The sequence below is a fragment of the Scomber japonicus genome, chromosome 10 (assembly GCF_027409825.1).
Source record: "Scomber japonicus isolate fScoJap1 chromosome 10, fScoJap1.pri, whole genome shotgun sequence".
Lineage (NCBI taxonomy): Eukaryota > Metazoa > Chordata > Actinopteri > Scombriformes > Scombridae > Scomber > Scomber japonicus.
The window spans coordinates 33,861,739-33,884,016 of record NC_070587.1 but is presented as its reverse complement, the minus strand read 5'-3'; the positions used below and the strand labels follow the sequence as shown (position 1 = coordinate 33,884,016).

The 22,278-nt window shown below is 40.5% G+C and overlaps 1 protein-coding gene across 1 annotated transcript in view; it reads left to right on the top strand.

Moving 5' to 3' along the window:
• Window positions 1–4,263: 4,263 nt before the first annotated feature.
• col6a4a (collagen, type VI, alpha 4a) overlaps window positions 4,264–22,278 on the top strand; it is a 72,510-nt gene continuing 54,495 nt past the window's right edge. Inside the window, exon 1 of the mRNA XM_053327359.1 lies at window positions 4,264–4,334. The gene's annotated coding sequence lies outside the window, so the exon portion shown is untranslated. The remainder of the gene's footprint in view (window positions 4,335–22,278) is intronic.

The window sequence follows — 22,278 nt, the reverse complement described above, 5'->3', positions numbered from 1 at the left end:
TTAAAACAGGAAAATTCATAATTAAAAACCAACCAACTTTGTGCCTCACATCCTCCAAAGTCTTTCGACACTGTGTTATTTTGTCAGTATTTTAACCATGACTCAACCATCTTTGTCTAGGACTTATGGGAAATGTTAAGAGATCTGATGATTAGTCGATGAATCAATGGTTATAATTCAAGTCTTTTTTAAACATTTCCCAGGTCCAGCTTGTCATCTGAGAAGGTTTACTGCTATTTTTGATCTTGTGACATCAACTTGAGCTTTAAGAAACTGTGCCAATGTTTTCAAGCATTTTACAGACCAACAAATTAATAAATTACTCTAGAAAACAAAAGGCAGATTAATCGATAAAAAAGTTAAAAAGAACAAATAAACCAGAGTATTAGATAAAAAACTCCTCCCGTCCTTATCTTAATGTGTGAAATGAGCCACATGACACACTGTTGAGAGAGTTTATGTTCCAAAGCTGCATTTTTATTTATTATAGTAGCTGTAAGTGTTATTTCTAATAAGGTTTTTTTTACATCCGGGACTGAAATTTTGGCTTGGGGTATTTTATGCTTTTGTGATCACTGTGCACCTTCGAAGCATCATGTAACTCCAGCAGAAAAAAACATGAATATGAACAAAAGGATTCCAGCTACAAATCATCTGCACTGTAGGAAAGCAGGAAACGGGTAGCAGTAATAGTGATAGTATTGGTTAGTTAGATAGTTGGTTGGTTAGTAGCATTAGTACTGATACTAATAGTAGTAATATCTGAGGTGTTGATAAGCAGTAGTTTGATTACTTCTCTTGAAAACTAAACTCACTCGTCTGGGATAGGGTCGCTCTCTCTCTGTCTCTCTCTCTCTGTCTCTTTCTGTCTCTCTCTCTCTCTGTCTCTCTCTCTCTGTCTCTTCTCTCTCTCTCTCTCTCTCTCTCTCTCTCTCTCTCTCTCTCTCTCTCTCTCTCTCTCTCTCTCTCTCTCTCTGTCTCTCTCTCTCTGTCTCTTTCTGTCTCTCTCTCATGTAACTCCAGATCAGATTTAAAAGGCACTTAAAAAGTTTGCTTACTTGCTAATAATTTTTAGGAGCTAAAGTGCCCCCCTGTGTGAGAACATGATCTCAGGCCACAGAGCAGCTGAGCAGGTGTGACAGTGGTTTCATATACAATGTAAACTGCAGGAACGAAATGTTGAGTCTGTTGAGTGAACAGAGGTAAACAGAGGACCACACACACAAACACACATATAGACATCGACCATGATCCTCGCAGGCAGACGATTCCTAAGCAGACGCTCTCTCACTGACTGATAACTAAAGTATTTTTTCCTGTTTATCTTGTGTGAGGGTGGAACAGTGTCTCACATCAGGAAGTCTGTTCTTTATACACACACTGTCTGCATTTATTGATGGATCTGTGGACAACACTTCCGGGGGGAAAATCCAGCTAAAGAAAAACAAAACATCAATACTGGAAGCATGAAGGCAGGTCTGTCATCTTAAAGTGGGAAAAAGTCTTTAAAATATACAAATTAGACTCCTTCCAACACTATTAGTAGTTGTGGTAATAGTAATCATTGGGATAATCATTACATAGTAGGATATAATAGCAACACCAATGGTGGTAGTAGTATAAATAAAGCAGTTGTCAAATTAGCAGCAAAACTAGTAGAAGTATCAACAGCAGTGGTAATGCTAGTCGTAGTATCAGCAGTAGTAGAGGTTGTAGTTGTAATAACAGTATTGGTAAAGGAGCAGAAAGTACAAATTTACTTTTCCAGTTTACTTGTCTCAGTGCTGTGATGTGGTTGAAATCCTGACTGGAAGACATCAAAACAGCAAAGATTAAAATGTGAGGTCTGGATTGTTAGAATAGTTTGATGACCGCAGTTTTCAGGGCCTGTGGAAAGATATCTGTGAGAGGAGATGTGTTGACAATTTGTGGAAGATCTGGGGCCATGCAATTAGTTTTCTTTAAAGCCTTTTGGCAGCAGGAGGATGTTAGATGTTCTATAATGTCCTCCAGGTTTTTATGGTTGATTGGATCAAATTACGTGATGGTATTTGTATTGATTTTAAATGGACAACACATATCCTGTACCTGTACTTGTCAGAGAAAAAGATCTGCCAAATTATAAATAAGATGTCTCTCATTTTAGACGTACTGATAAACCTTGAGATTAGTGTTTTTTTTGCCACCTGCTTTCTCTTCTCTGACCAGCATGGCATTTCTCCATGGGGAATTTAAATTACCAGAGACTCTGAATAAACATTTCACTGGTGTTTTCATTGATTTACCATTTTGTGATAACCTGTGTTTGAGCATTAGTGTGCAGAGATAGCACTCAGAGAGAGCACCATCAGTCACCACAACCGTAAAAAAGTTCAGACCTTTGGAGATTACTAAGTCCAGAATGTGCTTATGTACTTATACAGTGCGTCATAGTCTTTTTTTAACCTCTCAAAGTGCTTTTACACTACATGTCACATTCACATCAGGAGAAGTTTGGGTTTAAGTATCTTACCCAAAGGCACATCGACAGCCACAGCCGCCCCCGTTGTGTGTGGGCTCATATGCTGAGTCAGTCCATAGTTATCAAGAACACAACACAGTTCATTAGTGCAGCTGTCCTGGGGGTTGTCAGCATGCAAAACCACCAACAATAACTACAGTGTCAAAGTCAAAGTCAAGGTCAACACAGATTATAGATTGCAGTTCGGTTAAATCAACAGAAAAGGTTGACCAATAGATATATCAAATTTCCACATCTGCTTAAATTGGTCAACTCCACTTCTTTTCTTATGTACTTTATCTTCTTCAATCATACTCAAACTGAAGTTAGAGGGGGTTCACTCCATTAAAACAGCTGCACTCCCATCCTGATCCAAACTAATTTCAATTAAAGCATAAAATCGAGATCATGCTTGACATGCCAAACACCTGACATTTAATAATCCTCCGTTTCCCATCACTGCAGAACAGGCTTGTACTGTTTATTAAAAAACACTAGCAGAAAAAAACATGAATATCAACAAAAGACTCTGAAGTCAGAGATAAAACTAGATAAAAGTTATATATAAAAGCCATTGTAAGACCAATGCACCAGTAGTTTGATTACTTCTCTTGAAAACTAAACTCACTCGTCTGGGTCAGGGTTAGGGTTGGGGTTGGGGTTGGGGTTGGGGTTGGGGTTCAGGGGTTAGGGTTAGGGTTGGGGTTCAGGGGTTGTGGATTAACATTATGTGCGCTGGCCTACAGACTTGGGCCATCCATGTCCTTAATGCAGTGTGGTGTGGAGTGGTAGATGGAGGATATATGGCAGTGAGTGTAACTGTCTCTGTGGTACTGGTGCACTTGTCCCGACTGTTGTCCATGTGAGCAGGGTTTAAATCCCAGTGCTGGCATTCCAGGTCTCCCACACACAGGGGAGAAGCCAACATGGCCACCCACCCACCACGTGCCCCCCAACAAAACAAAAGAACAAAATCTAAAAACCAAGTTAAAAAGGGTATTTAAACCTCTATATATTCTTTATTTATCCTTTGGTTTGTCAAGGGTTTATAGGGGTAAAAAAATGGTTGTTGAGATGTGTTGTGTGATGAAACCATATCAATCATTATATAAATAAATGAAATAATAAATTAGAAAGAATAGATAAATAAATGGATGAAAAGTTCATTAAGGTTCATAAAATTCATTTGGGTGGATAGCGGTGTGAGGTTAATCATTTATTAATCAATAAATGTAGTTAGGGTTAGGGTTGGGTTGGGGTTGTGGTTGGGTTAGGGTTAGGGTTAGGGCCATAAAGGTGATAGGAAGAAGTAACTATCAGACCTTTGCAGTCTATATATGAACAAACTGTTCTTAGACAAGCCCAGAGGATAGTGACTGAGCCATCCCATAATATGAGCTCCTATTCTCGGCCAGACGATACAGAGTCCCTAACTGCAAACTCAACCGTTTTAAGAATTCATTTGTTCCAACTTCCATCAAACTCCTAAATAATGCTGCTTAAGGCCGAACATTGTGCAATAACTTTATAGTGCTTTTATTATGGTGATCTTTTAGCATGTGTTTTTCCCATTGGTGTATGTATGTGTTGTGTGTAGTATTATGGGATGTGTGCAGTACTGTTATGTAATTGTTGTTGGGATGGTAAGGCTGGTGATGTTTTGTTTGTTGTCATTGTGGGTCCAAGACTAATTCCCCTAAGCGGGAGAATAAAGTATATTGTATTGTATTGTATAGTATAATGACAGTTATTTCCTCCTCCAGGATCGTCTGACTCCCTGGACTTCCTGTGTCCTGCTGAAGTGTCTTTGAGCCAGACGCCGAATCTCTGCCAGGTAACACACCATAATTTCTTCCACTAACATTCAAAACGTCTGTGTGGTTGTACAAGTCTGACAGTTGTTTGGTTTCACATTCCACCAGGAGTGTTGCAGCAGGCTTACACTGTATCATAAAACATGGAGTACATTCAACAAGCCAGCCATAAAACCTCTCGTGTTTAAAGAAAAGGTTGCTACAGGCACTTCAGTGTTACTTTTCTGGTTCATTTGTGCTTTAATCTGGTCTGTGGGGGATTCATTTTTCCTGTTTGTGGTCACTGTGGTCACTTTGTGTGGGTTTTAAGAGCTTAAAGTGTCATTTAATGTGTAACTGAAGCTGGTGGTAGAGATTAGTCAGTCCACTCTGAGATGAACCAAAAAAAAAGAAATTCAGTATTACAGTTCTTGAGTGTTTTATGTTTAGGGCGGTGGGTTGATTTCCATTGGGCGAATTTGTGGTGTTTTTAAAGGACTGTGGATGCCTCAAGCTGTGACTAAAGGTAATTATAAAAAATTAGCTTCACTCTCAACTTTCTCCAGGATGTCCCTATTTTTCTTTATCTGCTGAGGAAATCCATAATGAGGAATTTCCTGCCACCCTGACATCAAATTTTGATTCCTTTGCTCAACTATTTTTCATAACTTTTTATTGTTGTCACATTATATGGAAAAGTTCTGTTTTTCCTTCATATTTCCCACAATGAGAACCACTTAGCTTTGCCAGCATTCCACATTCTTTACTTTCATGTGAGACTTGACCAAGAAAGCAAACAAGCTGCCAAAGAACATCAAACACGTCCTATAGCAGCATGTTATAGTCCATATTCCTGTCATAACTAATGAGCAAGCTCACAGGATCCAGTCTGATTGAAATCTAGACAAAACAAATCAAAGACGAATTCTCATTTAGTTCAGCTTCACATTAAATACATAGTGACAGAAAGAGCTGCAGTGAATTTCACAAGGACAGATCAGGATATATGTATGTTGGTGCTTTGACACAATTCAGCTCCAAACATGGGGGAAAATGCTATGAATGAATTTGAACTTCCACAATTAGAAAGCAGAGCAAAATGATTTTTAGAACTTCCAAAAAGACCCTCGATCCAAGGTCTGACCTCTGGATTTTGAGGCCTGAATTGGTTAAAAAAAACTCAGTGATTCTTAAGAGAAAAAAATCATGTAAATCATTTTAAAGAGAAACAGTTTGTGCAGCAGAAATATAGACTCAGCAAGCACTTTATCAGGAACACTTGTGCAATCCAACACAATCCAACACAACACAACAGCTCTGCCATAAATTCTACTTTTACAGCTGGTACATGTTGTTGACTTTGACAGAAAGGTGATAGCTCTATTTTATGTTTGCTACTGAAGTTGTAGCGGGTCGTGGTGTCCTGGAGTGCATGGGCAAAATGTTAGGAACACTTTTCTATACACTGAACTCCAATGCAACAATATTAAAATGTATACTTCACTATTTGGGGCTGCAATTGAGATTTGTCGTCTGGCCACCAGTGTGGAACAAGACACAAGATTTTTGTGTTGCCACACCACATAAAGCAAGGGAGGCTGATGGTTTGAAGGGTTTCAGTTGTTTTGGAAAGCATATTAAGTATTCATTGCCAAAAAAACGATAACTTTGGACAATCCCAGAAGATAGAGTGGCTTGGTTCTGCTTGCAATGGTCACACAAGCTTAGTATTTTGGATGGGAATTAGAATAGTTTAACTTTGATCCAATGCAGTCAGAACATATAATTCTTTTTTCTTTGGTGTTTGACAGTACAACATTTTACATAGTGAGACAATTCTTGTTATACACAGTACATGGACCATCAGTGGCATAACAAAAAAAATCAAACAAGAATAAAATAAAAATACAGTATAATTAAATAAAACCACTCGTATAAAGGGCATGTTGATTACATAACTAGGTAGAATATCCACACAGCAGATTATAATGTTGGATACACTCAGAGGAAGGTATTCACGCTACAGGCTCATCAGGCTGTGTGATGTGAGTCCAAAACAAGTACCAGATCGGTGCCTTATTCTTGTTTCTATACATCATCCGGTTGAGTATAAGTTCATTGTGTTGGCAGCTGTTTTTATCATAGTATTTACCCACTCTTTCAGTTCAGGGGGTTTGGGTGTTTTCCATAATTTAAGTATTGTCCTAGCAGCCATTGTAATACCTGCCATGATTATAGCAAATTCTCTACTTGTTATATTGTGTATTTGGCTTCTGTCCCCTAGGAGGCACAATCTGGGAGATAATGGTATGGCACTTCCCAGCCAGTTACTCAAGTTTTCCCCTCATTCATCTTTGACCACAGCCCAAATCTTGTCCTCCAACAGTCGCTCAATCTGCTCGCAGTGATGACAATGGCTCATTCTTAGAGACTATAATTGCACTCGTGCTTGTCACTGTTGGAGGTGTTGCAGCTTTGTCAATGGTTCGGTTAGTGAGCAAGTTGGATGAAGGACTGCTGATACTTAGCTCTAAGAACTACCATCAATTTGTATTTATATAACTACTAAAGGAATCCATAAACTTGTGATTAACTAACCTTACATATGCAGTGTTTGTATGGAAAACCAGTCACTAACTAAAGATTGTGAGAGTTTGTGCAGCTTTCACGCTTAAAGTGAACGAGGTCTGGATTGAGCAGCAACTGTCACATTTTTTTCATAAACAGCTACAAATATGTTGAAACCCTGCTGGTGTTTCTGGCTGCCAGGCCACATAAGGTCATTCGTCTGCCTTCTCTGCAGACCGCTATTTACTTTGTTTTCTGTGATGACTGATGTTATCAGATTTGACTGAAACCCCAAAGGTGCACAATGTTAACCAGGAAACCACAAGTATTTCCAATTAGCAGAATTTGGACTTATTTTCTTTTTCTGCAAGGCAGGGTTAGAAGATAAGCTGCATGCTCAGTGATAGTCTGATCAGAGGGACTCTTTATAGATCTGAGCTTATAATTGTTGTTTTTTTGTATAGTTCTCACTTTCTTTCTTTTAAACATTGTCACTGCTCTCTTTTCAAGCTCCATAAAAATTCTTGCTTAAAATCCACTTTGAGAGCAATTAGCTTGGTCTAATGTGGTGAGCCTCAACATTTTTAACAGAACGAAGCTGCCAGACACCAAATTGGTTGGCTGTCAGGTCAGATAGTCTTCATGTGCTCTGCAGCCATGTTGGCAGTCCTGTATGAACAGCTGAGAACAGCTGGTCTTTTCTCTAAACTAATCACATCTCCGTTTCATTAGATTTAAACACATGCTGTTAGTTAGTTATCTGTTTCTGACTGTGAACACATTAATGTGATCATTTGTCCATCTGGTTGTTTGTGTGCTGCAGTAACATCAGCATGTTAACCAGCTAGCTGCTCAGCTAACCATCAGTGTCTGGCTGTTAACACATAATGCCAGCTAAAGATGCAGCAATGATAATGATAGTGTGTTTTTATTGCATCCACACTGTGAGAGACGGGAGCTGTGTCACAGAAATACAACCGAATTCAATGGTGCGACACCTCAGGGTGACTAAGACATTTGACACAGTTTGTATTCACTTTAGAAGTCTCTTAGAAGACCTATGAAATGTTCTGAAGATATATTCCAAGTTCTCATGGTCTTGGATCAAAGTCAAGACTTGTCCACAAATTTATAGTCTCAAATTAATATTGTCACTCGACCCATGCCTGTCTCTCTGTCTCATACTGATGTTATGTTAGATGTTGTTTTTTTGTAGGTTAGTTTCAGCTGCCAGCTTGATGTTCACCTGCTGCTTTCTGATGCAGCGCAAAGTAAATATTAAAATCTAAAAGAGCTGCTAGGCATGAAGGCTGTTTGGTTTTTGGAGATATTTGGACAGTCTGAATATCTTGGCTGTTAAACACAACATTGACATTCCTTAAACATGTTTTATGTAGATATAAAATAGCCTTTTTTCTCCTCAAAGATTACAAGCTTTCCTAGATAGTGATTTTTTTTCTGTTCTATAAAAAACCTTTCCACTACTTTTATGAACAGATCTTGGTTTATTGTCACACAGTCTTCAAATTCCCATCCAGATTATGAGTTTGGTTTCATGGCTGTTTGGTTTCATGGCTGCTTTCTTTCAGCGCTGGTTCAAACATGGGCGCTATACATTGAAATAACAAATTCCTGAGTTTAGATTATCCAGAGCACAAACATCTGCCTTTCAAACAGTGCAATCACCAACATTAAATCACAGAGTCTCTAGTGTTTTTGTAATGTAAAGCACCAGGGGTCATATCCAGGGACCTGTGGGGAGGGGCTGGGGGGGCCTCAGTGTCCTTGATGTTTGACAGGGACATTACAGCATACAGCTGAAGTTCAGGCATTCAAACTTTGTGTGTTTTTTTTCTTCAAACAATGAAAGAGAAGTGACACATGTTAGTGTTTTGCAGCAGTATACATTTACACAGCCGGATGAATTCTGCACTCTGACTGACTTTCATGCTGCAGCTGCCAGATCAGTTAATAACTTTGATTTCACTAGTTGAAAGTTGCCTTTGTAAAATTAATAGCAGACGAGATCTTAAAACTGGACACTCAGCATTCCCTCAGCCCGTTATATAAGAAAATATTACAGCTTAAATCACAATACAGCTTCTTACTAACAGGCAAAATTCAGAAGCAATTACCACTGAACAAATATTCTTCGAACAGGGAGACAAAGCAGGTAAACCGGTTGCTTACCGAGCACGGGCCACCGCAGCTTCTAGGCTCATACCTAAAACCACAAGGCCATACGGCTCCATAACGAAGACAGATTTGAAGGTAAAGTGCGTTATGGCACAACACATAAAATCTCCTTTTATGCTGATGATCTTCTGTTGTACGTCTCCAACACAGTTCACAGCATGCCAGTGATCCTTAATATACTAGAGAAAAAACACTAAATAAAATCAATTATAGCAAGAGTGATGACATTCCCATCAACTTTACCGCTGAGACGTCTCAGGGTTCCTTTCCCTTTAGAAAAGCTACAAATGGCCTCAAATATCCTGGCATATGAGTGACAAACTAATTTTCTGAATTGTTTTCTAAAAAAATTGTTTGTTGTATGAGCAGTGCAGTGCTGATCTTGGTCCACCCTCCCCCTCTCCCTAATATCATAAAAAATGACAGTGCTCCCACAATTTCTATATTTTTTTTCAGCACATTCCAATTCTGATACGCAAATCCTTCTTCTCCAAACTTGACCAATTAATAAACTCCTTCCTTCCAACAGCAGGGTGGGGTTGGGGTTAGGGTTTCACTATTACTACTACTGGGCTTGCAACATCAGTAAACTCCCCTACTGGTCCTCCTACAACACACAAGATGAATACTCACAGTGAGCCTGGCTGGAGACTTCCTCCTCACGCTCCTCACTTTGGTCGGTAGTTTGCTCCCAATTACTCATCACTGCTAGGCGTATCAGCTCTAACCCTGTTGTTCTGGCCTACATCCCTCCACTCTCTCCCCTAACCCTAACCCTAACCCTAACACTAAAGGTACCAACAGCATCTTTAACCTTTGTGTCGTCCTCCTGGGTCAAATTGACTCCTTCCTTCTTTCCTTCCTTCCTTCCTTCCTCCCTTCCTCCCTCCTTCTCTTTCTTTCCTCCCCTACCTTCCTCCCTTCCTTCTTTCCTCCCTTCCTTTCTTCTGTCTGTCCTTCCTCCCTCCTTCTCTCTGTCCTTCTTTCCTTCCTTCCTCCCTTCTTCCTTCTTTCCTCCCTCACTCCTACCTTCTTTCATTCCTTCCTCCATCCTTTCCTTCCTTTTTCCTCGACTCGAGGACTAAAGAGGTTAAAGTGGCTATAATCTATACTTCTATAATAATCCAATGCGTTAGGGACCTCCAACACTGATGTTGGTTGAGAAGGCTTAGCCCACAGTCGGTGTTCCAGTTCATCCCAAAGATGTTGAATGGGTTTCAGGTCTCTGCACTGGCTGGACAAGCACACACACCAAACTAGTAAAGCCATGTCTTTATGGAGCTGTGATTGTGTACGGAGTCTAGGGCTCCGAAGAATAATCAAAACCAACATTTAGAAACTCTAATCGAGTTAATCTTGCCCATGTTAGTTAATTGCGGTGTTCACTGTTGCCATGACAGCAAATGTTGCATATCTTTAAGGAATTGATCATTTGAACCCAAACACACCTTAAAACATCATTATTTTCACTCCCTAAAGATCCTCATGTTTGAGGGCAGCAGTGGAAAATACTAAACTAAAGAAACTGTGAAAATACATCATTGTTCATCAAGGGTGGAGTTAATCCTTCATTAATCGTAATCGAGGTTAAAAGCTCAATTAATCTTGATTTTGATTTTTATCCATAATCGCCCAGCTCTAACGGAGGCAATGTCACGATGTCCTGAAACAAGAACAAGACAAACACAAAGGTGGAAGAACACTGTTGCGTAACTGTGAATCTACATCAAAACGTTCAATCCACATCGACTCCGACCTGCGTTCAGCCTGAAAGGACATTGGCTGTTTTGATCAGTAAATATAGACGCTGTTAATAAGTTAGAACGTATAATAGCATCAGATTTATGTGATTTAAACAGCTGCCAATCAAAACCAATCTATGTGGATTGACTGTAAAATAATAGAGTATGTTGTAGCATTAAGACTAACCCTAACCTCCTCATTGGAATTAAGTCCAAACAAGGAGAGACAATCCAGACTAAAAGTACACCACATACTGTAAATATAACTGTGTCCTGCTGACTAATACTCATGAATATGTTGTTGCTGTTGTTGAATGTTGAGTCACAGTGGAGGTGCTTGGCCCTTCAGCTGAGGAATCAAGTGTGATGTCACAGAAAAGACTTTCGGACTTTGGGAGATCCATTATCGACTGGACCGTTCCAATCTACACAAACAGCATTCGGTGATAATCAGTTTAGAATCAACTTTAATCTCTTATTTACTTGATTTTAAAGATGATGGTGATGGTGAAACATGTTTGACAGCAGTGTCCCTCCAACATGTCGGCTCTTCACACACACATGACTGCAATCAGTGGCGATCAGATTCCTTCCCTTACAGAGCAGGAGCCAGAGAGACAAAGCTCACGACTGTTGGAACATGTGCGTTCAAGATGTGTGTCTAGCTGTCGAGGTGGGAGTAATCGCTGCCTCATCCAGGGTCAGTCCTAATTGGTGTGTTGGTGAGCCTCCGGGGCTGATTTGCCTCTTGGTGGGTCTGTGAAGAATTTAAAGAGCCGACAGCTGATGACAAACACTGTGGAAGCAGCTGGAAGCAGCTGGAAGCTCCGACGCTCGTTGTCTTATTAGATACGTTTTAATTGTTAAAGGAGGTTTGTGAAATTTTTATCATGCTGTAATCTTTTAGAGCGCTCGCTTCAAGCTTACTGAATAGGACAGGTAATCCCTGAAACCCTTTAAAAGAGACACCACTCCTCCCTCTCTCTCTCTCTCTCTCTGTCTCTCTCTCTCTGTCTCTCTCTCTCTGTCTTTCTCTCTGTCTCTCTGTCTCTCTCTCTCTGCCCCCCCCCCCCCCCTCTCTCAACCCTGAAACCTCTAAATGTACTCAGCTTGTAGAAGATAGGTTTCATTTAACAATTGTAGTTTTGGTTTTTTTTAATTTGTGATGTTGATTAAAACCAAGAGTGTTGGAAGAAGTTCTCACATCCTTTACTTTAGTAAAAGCACCAATGAAACAATATAAAAATACTCCAACTGAAGTAAAAGCCCAAAAGTATTATCAAAAGTTGAGAGTGGAAACACCTTAGCAACCGCCTTAGCAACCACCTTAGCAATAGAAGCTACAGAACCAACAGCCATGTACTGTATGGGCATGCGTGACAAGCCAAAGTGTGCGGAGCAGGTTAAAGTCCTGACCTTTGACCTGCAGGGACACTAGTCTAAACGTTGGACACACCTTCCAAAGATTCCTCAAGATTTGTTTAACATCCAACATCATAACTGTGTATGCGTTGCAAAAAATGACAAAAAAAACCCAAAATATGTTTCTTCTTAGAAATCAAGAAGTACACCAGGAGACTCTTTAACAAATCCTGTAGAAACCATTAAAGACAAACATTCCCTGAAGAGGATAAATATTTTCCAGTGTTAATTATGTGTTGTGTCTTGTGGTGTCTCAGTGGGAATGTTACTGATCAGCATCAACACAAAAAAACATCCAAACATGTGACGTTGTGTTCACGGGGGAGTAAAACCTTGATTTACTGTACTGCTCCTTTAAAGGGTCGAGAGGCCAAGTTTCATCTCAATGCAGCTCTGCCAGTCAGCTGGTTCGTCTTGGTTTCACCCATTAGACATTCCAGCACTGAGGACAAAGAAAGAAAGACTCAACCGACGAGCTTCGACCTCTCGTCAAATTACTTTCTTTGCTGACTTTCACACTCCCAAAATCAGTTGTCCTTCTTATTTTTCCTCCCATGCAGCTCTGTGGCAGAGAAGCCTTGAGTGAACCACGAAGCTCTCCTCGCTTACACGCATGACAATACTTGAAGAATGAAAAATATTAGAACATAAGAAGCTAATGAACAACAGCAGCAGCCTTTTTTCCACATTGTTGGAGACACTGTGGGGGGTTTTTATAAGTCTGTCGCAAATTATCATCAGGAGTGCAAAAATCTAGCGTTGCCACAATTTTCCAATTAGGCAGGTATTTATTAAAACTACAAATGCAAATGAGCTGCAGTTCATCGGATTTACATGAGTTGCAGCCAAATAGGACCTGATGTGGAGTCAGTCGGACGCGTGTTTGGATGTGAAACAGTGCGTTCATCCTGCAACAAACAGATTTATAAAACAGCCAGATGTGAGAAGATCAGTGATTATGTGACTTTCTGGTAACGCTTTTGACAAGATCATCTCTATAAATGATAAAATAATAAAACAGCATCCTTTTATAAGAGGCAGCTGTGGGAAACAGAAAGGTAAAGTCATGTTTAGTTTTATTTGTCAGTCTCTCTCTCTGAGATTAAACAGATTTTAAACTTGTTTTGTTCAGACATTAAATGTAAGAGTTGACTCTACTGGTTTAGCAGCTGCATCTTCACAATTGTCTCAGCAAATTTTAAAATTCAGTTGAGTTTCTGGGAGTCCAAACTGTCCTGGCAAGCCGTGCTGAACAGATGCAGATGATCCACGTCAGCTCTGCAGTGTATCTCAGGATGAAGCTACATGACTGCTGTCAGAATTAATCTTTCAGCTAACTGCATGTTCATTGGTTGGAGAAAAAGCTGCAGCATTTGTGTTTTGTACTGTCGACTCCAGAAAGTTAGAAAACTTGGAAGAAGACTTTCCTGTCCAAGCTTCTTAAAGGAAGCATAAGTCTGAATCATCCTCAGAGAACACATCCTGGTCTTCAGCCAATCATCTGGACTTTAATATCATCAGTGTATCAGTGAGAGGAAATCCTTAAATTCCCCAACACTCTGTGGTCATTCCTGTAATCTAAACTTCACTTTGGAGGGCTGTTCCTAAACAAAGAGGCCCCTCACTCTTTAACATGGACCTTCCATCTATACAGCGGAGCCAGAGAGAGCCACTCTAACTCTGACCAAGTAAATATGTGCAGATCCATGTAAATACAGCCAGATGGGTAAACGATGCAGAAACCTTCCTCTCAATCAACCTGACACTGGAGCTCTGCTGTGATTTCCTTCACATGCTTCACATTAGACTGAGACCCATTTCCTCCCAGAGGCCTCAACGTTTTGGCGAGTGATTAAACGCCGGCTTTAAACAGGGCAGCCACATGCATGCACGTTACACATGTTTCACACACTATACACACATATATATACATATATATACTGTATAGTGCTGGTTATCGTCACTTTGAATGCCTTGCTTTCACTCTGAGGCCTTGAGGAGGAGGAGCAGATTAATTTCAGGTCACCCTCTTTAAGCTTTAATCCCAGGCACCTTGGAGAAGAATCACAGCTCAGTTTGAATTCTTTTGTCATTACGTGCTGAAAAGTCAGAAACTCAAAACATTTGCGTCCAACTCTCTTTCTTTCTGTCCATGCAGCAGACTGGAGGATCATGTTTCAGTAAAATGATGATGAATTATGTGTCGTAGTGCAGGAACAGGCTGATTACTTATTATTTCTCGAGTCTATCATAAGATGCTTTTGGATAAAGTCAGACACAGAAACAGTGAAATGTTTCGCTGCTAGACTTTTAGACAAAGGGAGGTGGCTCGTCTTGGTTTTTCCTCCAGTCTTGTGATTTCCATCCCTAGCATGCAAATAATGACTCTGTGTTTGCTGCATTCCTTCAGAGCTGCAACTAACCATTATTTTTATGATTACATCATCATTTTGTTTATAAAATAGAAGTAAGTATTGAACAATAGTATTTATCATTGCCCACATCCCAAATCGACCAACAGTACAAAACCCCAATATATTCAGTTTTCTATTAAACAGACAACAGTATAAATGAAATGAACAGTGGGTCATCGTTCAGACTCTGTCCATGTTCTGATACAATGTTTATTTGTTTTCATATAAGACCAAAAACATCCATAACGACCAGAACATTTTGACATTTCATCTTAAGAGAGATTGTTTTAGTTCAGGTTGGAAGACTTTGAGTTGCTGCTCCTGCTAAACTTGTCCATCTGTGACGTCACCCATTGGTTTGTGGACTGCTGTTTGGAAGCCAATAGTTTCGAATCTAGGCAGCGCCAACTTGAAAATTTCAGGTGCATGCGGGGAAAAAAAACACGGATTCTACTTGTATGGGCATGAGGCGGGGTCATGGGCGGAGCAGGGAGGTTGCTATGGTTACAAGGGCTGGATCTCGAGGACATTGGTCAATCAACCTGTCAATCAGGACGTAGCCCCGCCCTAATGCATACCCTGCTTTATCGTCAAAATGCCAAAATGTCCCAAATGAACATCATACTGCATTGAAGAAGGCTTTAAACTAGCGATTGAGACCATAAACACATTTTGAAAACGTTTTCTGAGGTTAGAAATCAAGTGAGAAGTTGGTGAATTCTCCAGTGACTTGTATAGAACACATTTTGAAAACGCATTTTGAAAACATTTTCTGAGGTTAGAAATCAAGTGAGAAGTTGGTGAATTCTCCATTGACTTGTATAGAGATGGTCGCCCCCTGGTGGCCTTTTGATAGAATGCAGCTCTAAGTTACTTCTGCGTTGGCCTCATTTCAGAGGACCGGAGCTCCCCGCCTGGTTTATAGTCATTATATTAAGGATCAGACAACGATATAACAACATTTAGACAGCAATCCCTGAGCCATAAGAACATATAAGACCATTAAAAACAATTAAATGTTGTCCTGGAGGACAACAGGAGGGTTAAAACATCTGTGTGTCTCACCATGTGCTGTGGTTCCCTCCTTCTTTCTGTCCTTCTGTGGTTTGAGCCACTAGATTGGTTTCATGTCTGCAGACTTGCAACTTGTTTTTATGAGACATTTGTCTGTTAGTGATTGTTCGTCGTCTCTAATTGGACACACATTGCTGTGTCACACAAGGTTATCAAGCTATGTGGCTCTTTTCTGTCTTTATATGACGGAACGAGCTGGAGTTCAGGAAGGATGAAGAAGAAGAAGAAGAAGAAAAAGAAAGGAAGTAAACAAAAAGTAGAGCCTTTATGGTGATGATGTGGTTTAACCTTCCTGTTGTCTTCCCGGGTCAAACTGTTTTGACTGTTCCTTCTTTCCTTCCTTCCTTCTTACCTTCCCTCCTTCCTTCTTTCTTTTCCTTCCTCCCTTCTATCCTTCTTTCCTTCCCTCCTTCCTTTCCTTCCTCCCTTCTGTCCTTCTTTCCTTCCCTCTTTTCTGTCCTTCTTTCCTTCCCTCCTTCCTTCTTTCTTTTCCTTCCTCCCTTCTGTCCTTCTTTCCTTCCCTCCTTCCTTCCTTTCCCTCCTTCCTTCTGTCCGTCTTTCCTTCCTTCTGTCCGTCTTTCCTTCCCTCCTTCCTCCCTTCCTTCTCTCCCTCCTACCTTCCTCCCTCCCTCTTTTCCTTCCTTCCTCCCTTCCTTCCCTCCTTCCTCCCTTCCTTCTCTCCCTCCTACCTTCCTTCCTACCTTCCTTCCTCCCTTCCCTGACTCGAGGACAACGGGAGGTTTAAAACAGCAGGACTCAGCTCTGGTGGCACAGCAAGCGGCATCTTCCAGCTCATTTACATGACATTTAAAATACTTGCGTTCATGTGACCTGTGATGTGGGCAGACAGTGTCCGCCGCCACAGATCGCAGGAAATGGAACCATCAGACAGTAAGCAGAGCCAGATGCTGCAGACGGGACGGCCTTCTCTCCTCTCACACTTGTGAAGCAGAAATGGTTTAGATTTCTTTGGCTGCCGGAGCCGCAGGGTTCTCCCAAAGCTGAGAGGAGACATCGGCACATTGAGAGAGTTATGAAGTTTTGGCACAATGTTTCTGTCACAGAGCAGAGCGGCATACAACATGAGGACGGAGGCAGATGAGGATTCTTTCCTTGTGTTTGACCATCTGCATTTCTTCATTTGTTCTGCACACGAGAATGAAACAAACATGCAGAGTGTCTTCTGAAGCTGAATGTGTGAAATCAGTTTGTATTGAAATGTGCACAGTTAAATATCTCTGAAATTAAAACAAAGAACTGATAAACAATGGGAGAAATCATGGAATCTTTTAGTTTAACAAAATTGAATCAAAGTGTTAAACTCATTAAAGGAGAGACTTCTCTGAAAACACATTCTCTACACAATCAAACTCAAATGCTTTACTTTAATTCATCATCAACTTGATGTAGGAACCATGTAGGGTTATTATAGTTCACTAAAACTCAAACTAATTAAAAGCTACAATGATCAAAGTAACACTAACTAAAACTAGAAAATTCCAGCGAAATTTTGAGTGCCACGGGGCTGCTGCCGGGACAAATACGCAATTTATTTCCAGTGTTCAAAAGTCACCCTGATCATATAACACTAAGTAACTTTTACTGTGGCAGTATTAAGTACATCTTACTGGTCAGTATCAAGTGTAACGGTAGATGTATATATAGAGAGTATCAATACTAGCTCGGCCGCTAGCTCAGTTAACTGGCAAAACAGACAGACAGGAATCAGCCAATCACAAAAAAGTAGCTCAGTTTCTGCCCAGCGACAGGTTGCTAAGGCCCTACGGTTGCTAAGGTCAGCTAAGGCCCTACGGTTGCTACGGCGATTTGAGAATCTGCTTGGAAAATATTCTCAAAATTCTGAAGAATTTGGCTTCTGACAAGGTCCCGAACAATTTCAAACTGTGAGAAAACCGTAACTCCTGTCCAAAAACTGAAAACACCGTGAGAGACACAGAAGCCGGCAGATTCTGACAGTGTTTATTTTATTCAGATATTCCTTAAAATGAGCGAGTAAGCTCAGTGTAAAGTCAGAGTGAGATTCTTTTTTTTTTTAAAAGACAATGACATTAGGATCAATGGGGAGCGAGACAGGTATTGCTGCTGGTCTCGGCCCCCCCCCCCCCCCCGTTTAAATTTTATGCAGACCCCGCCTGTCAACGTCACATTTTATGAATCCCAACACCTATGTCTACATTTTGACATAAAATTATTTGTCTCCTTTTTACGGTTTGGCCGTGAGCTTGAGTTAAAAATAAAAATCAAGGTTATTTTTTACTGCTTCTCGCACTCAAGCTAACTGCCGCTTCCACTCTAACTTTGAAGAAAAAGTGATTTCCACTCCTCGTTTGACTGCTCATAGTTTGAAAAGTTTACATGTTTTGTAAGAACAGTTTGGTGTTTTTCGAGAGAGGACAAGTTTTCCTCTGTTTTAAAGTTTGAATCACATTTCTACGTGCAAGTATGAGCGAACTAGGTGACTGAAAAATGAAGGGGGAGTTTTCAAAAACTTCCCATTCATTTCCAATGGAGAAATCTCCCGTTTTTTTGGGAATAACTTTGGAAAAATTGGAATTTCAACATCATAAGTCATAGCACCTCTTTCCCGATTGAGCCGCACATTTTGATGTCTATATTGTCGGAGTTTTCTCAAAGCTGCAGGAGGAGTTACGCGCCGAAATTTGGTGGAAGAAGAAGAATAAGTATGGAGCAAAGCTGCGCACCCCGTGACACTAACTAAAGTGAACAGCAGATAAAATCATCTTAGTTGTAGTCAATGCCTTCAAAATAAAACTAAATTAAAACTAGTCAATGCCTTCAAAATAAAACTAAACTAAACTAAACTAATCGTCTTAGTTTTAGTTTTCTTTTCATTTTTTCCTCCTAATGCCTGAAACACTCAAACTAAGACTAAGACTACTTCATCACTTGTTAAACTCAGTAAAACTAAACTAGTAACTAAATTAATAAACTAAATAATTGGGCCATTTCATTCAAATATCGATACTACAGCCAAGAAGCTCATCCACTCCTTTTTCTTTCAAATGCTCTTCAAGGCTTTTAACTAGAACGAGTCGTAGGTTTTTTATGCTAAATACAGAATAAACTGCAGGATCCTGTTGATAACACATGAAGCTCTGCGTGACTTTGCCCCCAGTTACATTCCTGATCTCCTCCTTCCTCATTCCTCTTCTTTTTTTAACCTCTTCCTTCCTCAAATCTCTGCCTTTCATCCATCCATCCATCCAAAAGGTGACCGCGCCCCCCTAACCCGCCTCTGGTATCATCTTCCCCCAATCCGCCAGATTTGCTGGATATTTGGACTGTTTCCAATTGGCTCCTAATGTAAGCCTTTTTATAGACCTCCATCGGCCCTCATATGTTTCTGGTTGGCTTCAGTTCGGTCTGGTTCTCATTGAGCCATGTTGGGTCTCCCCCCCCCCCCCCCCCCCCCCCCCCCCCTTTCTAATTTGGTCTGTTTATCATCGTGTTGGTTATTTTCTATTTATTTATTGAGTTCTTTATATTTTCATGTGTTTTTGAGAAGAAAAAAAAACACTTTAATAATAAATCTTTAGTTTAGTCACCAGAGAAACCAGAGAAACCAGGTCCAGACCATCACGCCTCCTCGTTGATGTTAAACAGACACAGAGTTGTTTCAGGTTGAGTCAGACTTGATTAAAGATCAGGAGTCCAGAGCATCAACATTCAAGGCTTCATTTTCATCCACTGCTACAACTAATTACTCCATCTCTGAAGATTATGAATATTATTTTTCAGTTTTTAGAAGCTCTGGTAGTGTTGTAGTACTCGTGATCGGTCTTGGTCTTGTCTCGGAATCGAGGGCATTTTTACTCAGTCTTGTCTTGGTCTTGGTCTTGGTCTTGTTTCGGTCTTGGTCTTGGTCTTGTATTGGTCTTGGTCTTGGTCTTGGTCTTGATCTTGGTCTTGTATCAGTCTCGGTCTTGTCTTGTTCTCGGTCTTGTCTTGTCTTGTCTTGGTCTTGTCCAAGACAAGACGGAAGAAGGAAGAGAAAAGAAGGAGGGACGGAAGGACGGAAGGACGGAAGGAAGGAAGGAAGGAAGGTAGGAAAAGGAGGAAGGAAGGAAAGAAAGAAAGAAGGAAAAGGAATAAGGAGGGAAGTAAGGGAGGAAGGAAGGAAGGAAGGAAGGAAGGAAGGGAGGAAGGAAGGAAGGAAAAGGCGGAAGGAAGGAAGGAAGGAAGGAAGGGAGGAAGGAAGGAAAGAAGGAAAAGGAAGAAGGAAGGAGGGAAGGAAGGAAGGAAGGAAGGAAAGAAGGAAGGAAGGAAGGAAAAGGAGGAAGGAAGGAAGGAAGGAAGGAAGGAAGGAAGGAAGGCTCTAAGCTGTGCGCATGGTGATGTTTATCGATTTATCGCTCTGCAGTGATTTTGACATTTTATTTATTTATGTATTTCTTATTACTGCTTACAATCCCAGAGCTGCAGTTGCGGTTTCACTCTGTCACTCTGAGTAGATGAGCTCATGAATTATTACACCGATACTGCCAAAGACGCCCACGTTACACACTCCTCACCCCTCAAATGCCACAACGCTGCCAGATCCTGACCGTCAACGTTTTGAAATCATTGGGAGGAAAGTTTAAATCTGTGTTGTCATCCACAGATTCATATCGACTCTCTTTGTGGGTCATTTCCTCAGTGGTCGAAGGAAGGAATGAAGGAAGGAAGGAAGGAAGAAAGGAAGGAAGAAAGGAAAGATCGAAGGAAGGAAGGAAGGAAGGAAGGAAGGAAAGAAAAATGGAAGGAAGGAAAAGAAGGAAGGAAGGATGGAAAGAAGGGAGGATAGGAAGGAAGGAAGGAAAGAAGAAAGGAAGGAAGGAAGGAAGGAGGGAAGGAAGGAAAGGAAGGAAGTTGAAAGGATGGAAAGAAGGAAGGAAAAATGGAAGGAAGGAAGGAAGGAAAGATGCAAGGAAGGAAGGAAAGAAAGAAGGAAGGAAAAGAAGAAAGGAAGGAAGGAAGGAAAAGACAGGAAGGAAGGAAGGAAGGAAGGAAGGAAAAGACAGGAAAGAAGGAAGGAAGGAAAGAAAAGAAGGAAGGAAGGAAGGAAGGAAGGAAGGAAAAGACAGGGACAGGAAGGAAGTGGGCCTGACTGGGCCCCTCAGTGGGCCGGTTCTGGTCCACGGGCCTCATGTTTGACATCCCTGCTTTAACAGAAGCAGGATGATCTGTTACCTTTTAAACCTTCTTTACTCCAAATGTTCAGCTTCTCAAATCACATCTGTACATGTTGGAGCTGAATAATCACATCTGGGATATGAGAGTGGAAACACCTTAGCAACCGCCTTAGCAACCGCCTTAGCAACCAAGATTGCAGAATGAACAGCTGTTTATTTTTTTTCTCATTGGTTTATTCATCAAACTATACAAACAAAGAGAGATTATCAACAACAATACATATGTTCATACATGTACAAATATAAATATATATATGTACATAAATATATTTATAAATAAAGAAATAAATAAACAAGGGGTGAAAATAAAATATACAGAAAAGAGATAAGTTCTAGTTTTGTTTTTAACGTTTTTACGCTTTAAAGCATGTGTGTCAAACTCATTTTCATTCAAGGGCCACATACAGACCAATTTGATCTCATGTGGGCCAGATCATTAAAAAGATGGAAGGAAAGAAGGAAGGAAATAAGAAGGGAAAGAAGGAAAGATAGGCAAAGGAAGGAAGGACAGATGGAAGGAAGGACAGAAGGAAGAAAGGAAGGAAGGACAGATGGATGGAAGGACAGAAGGAAGAAAAGAAGGAAGGACAGATGGAAGGAAGGACAGAAGGAAGAAAGGAAGGAAGGACAGATGGAAGGAAGGACAGAAGGAAGAAAGGAAGGAAGGACAGATGGAAGGAAGGACAGAAGGAAGAAAGGAAGGAAGGACAAATGGATGGAAGGACAGAAGGAAGAAAAGAAGGAAGGACAGATGGAAGGAAGGACAGATGGAAGAAAGGAAGGAAGGAAGGAAAAGAGCACTGGATGGCAAGTGGGCCGGATCGCACCCCTCGGGGGGCCGTATCTGGCCCGCGGGCCGCATGTTTGACACCCCTGCTTTAAAGGGTTGATTCACCAAATAAGTTCAATTATCAAATCAACCAAACTAATGTAGAAGTTTACACAACTAAATATATTTAATCAAGATAACAAAAACTAATTATGTTCTTTCATTTAAATCTAAATGTGAAGGTTTTCACTTGTCAATTTAAGTTAATAAATAGATTACTAAAGAGATTTTACAGTGTATAGTTTGTTTGTCCAGGTTTTCAAATATGAAACAATGCAGTGTCTTATTCTCTGTGTACATTAAACTGAGACTTTGTGTTAAAACTTCCACTTTGACTGTATTACTGTTTCTACTTCAAAATATTCAGCAGCAGCCACCGAGCTTCTGCCGAGCCTTTCAAAATAAAATGCTGTGTGACGAAGCGATTTATATTTTCAAAATATGTTTGTGTAAAAGTACTTTATGGTAAGGCTGACCGGTATGGATACATACATATGGGTTTTAGACCCTTTTTAGAGGTGCTCAAG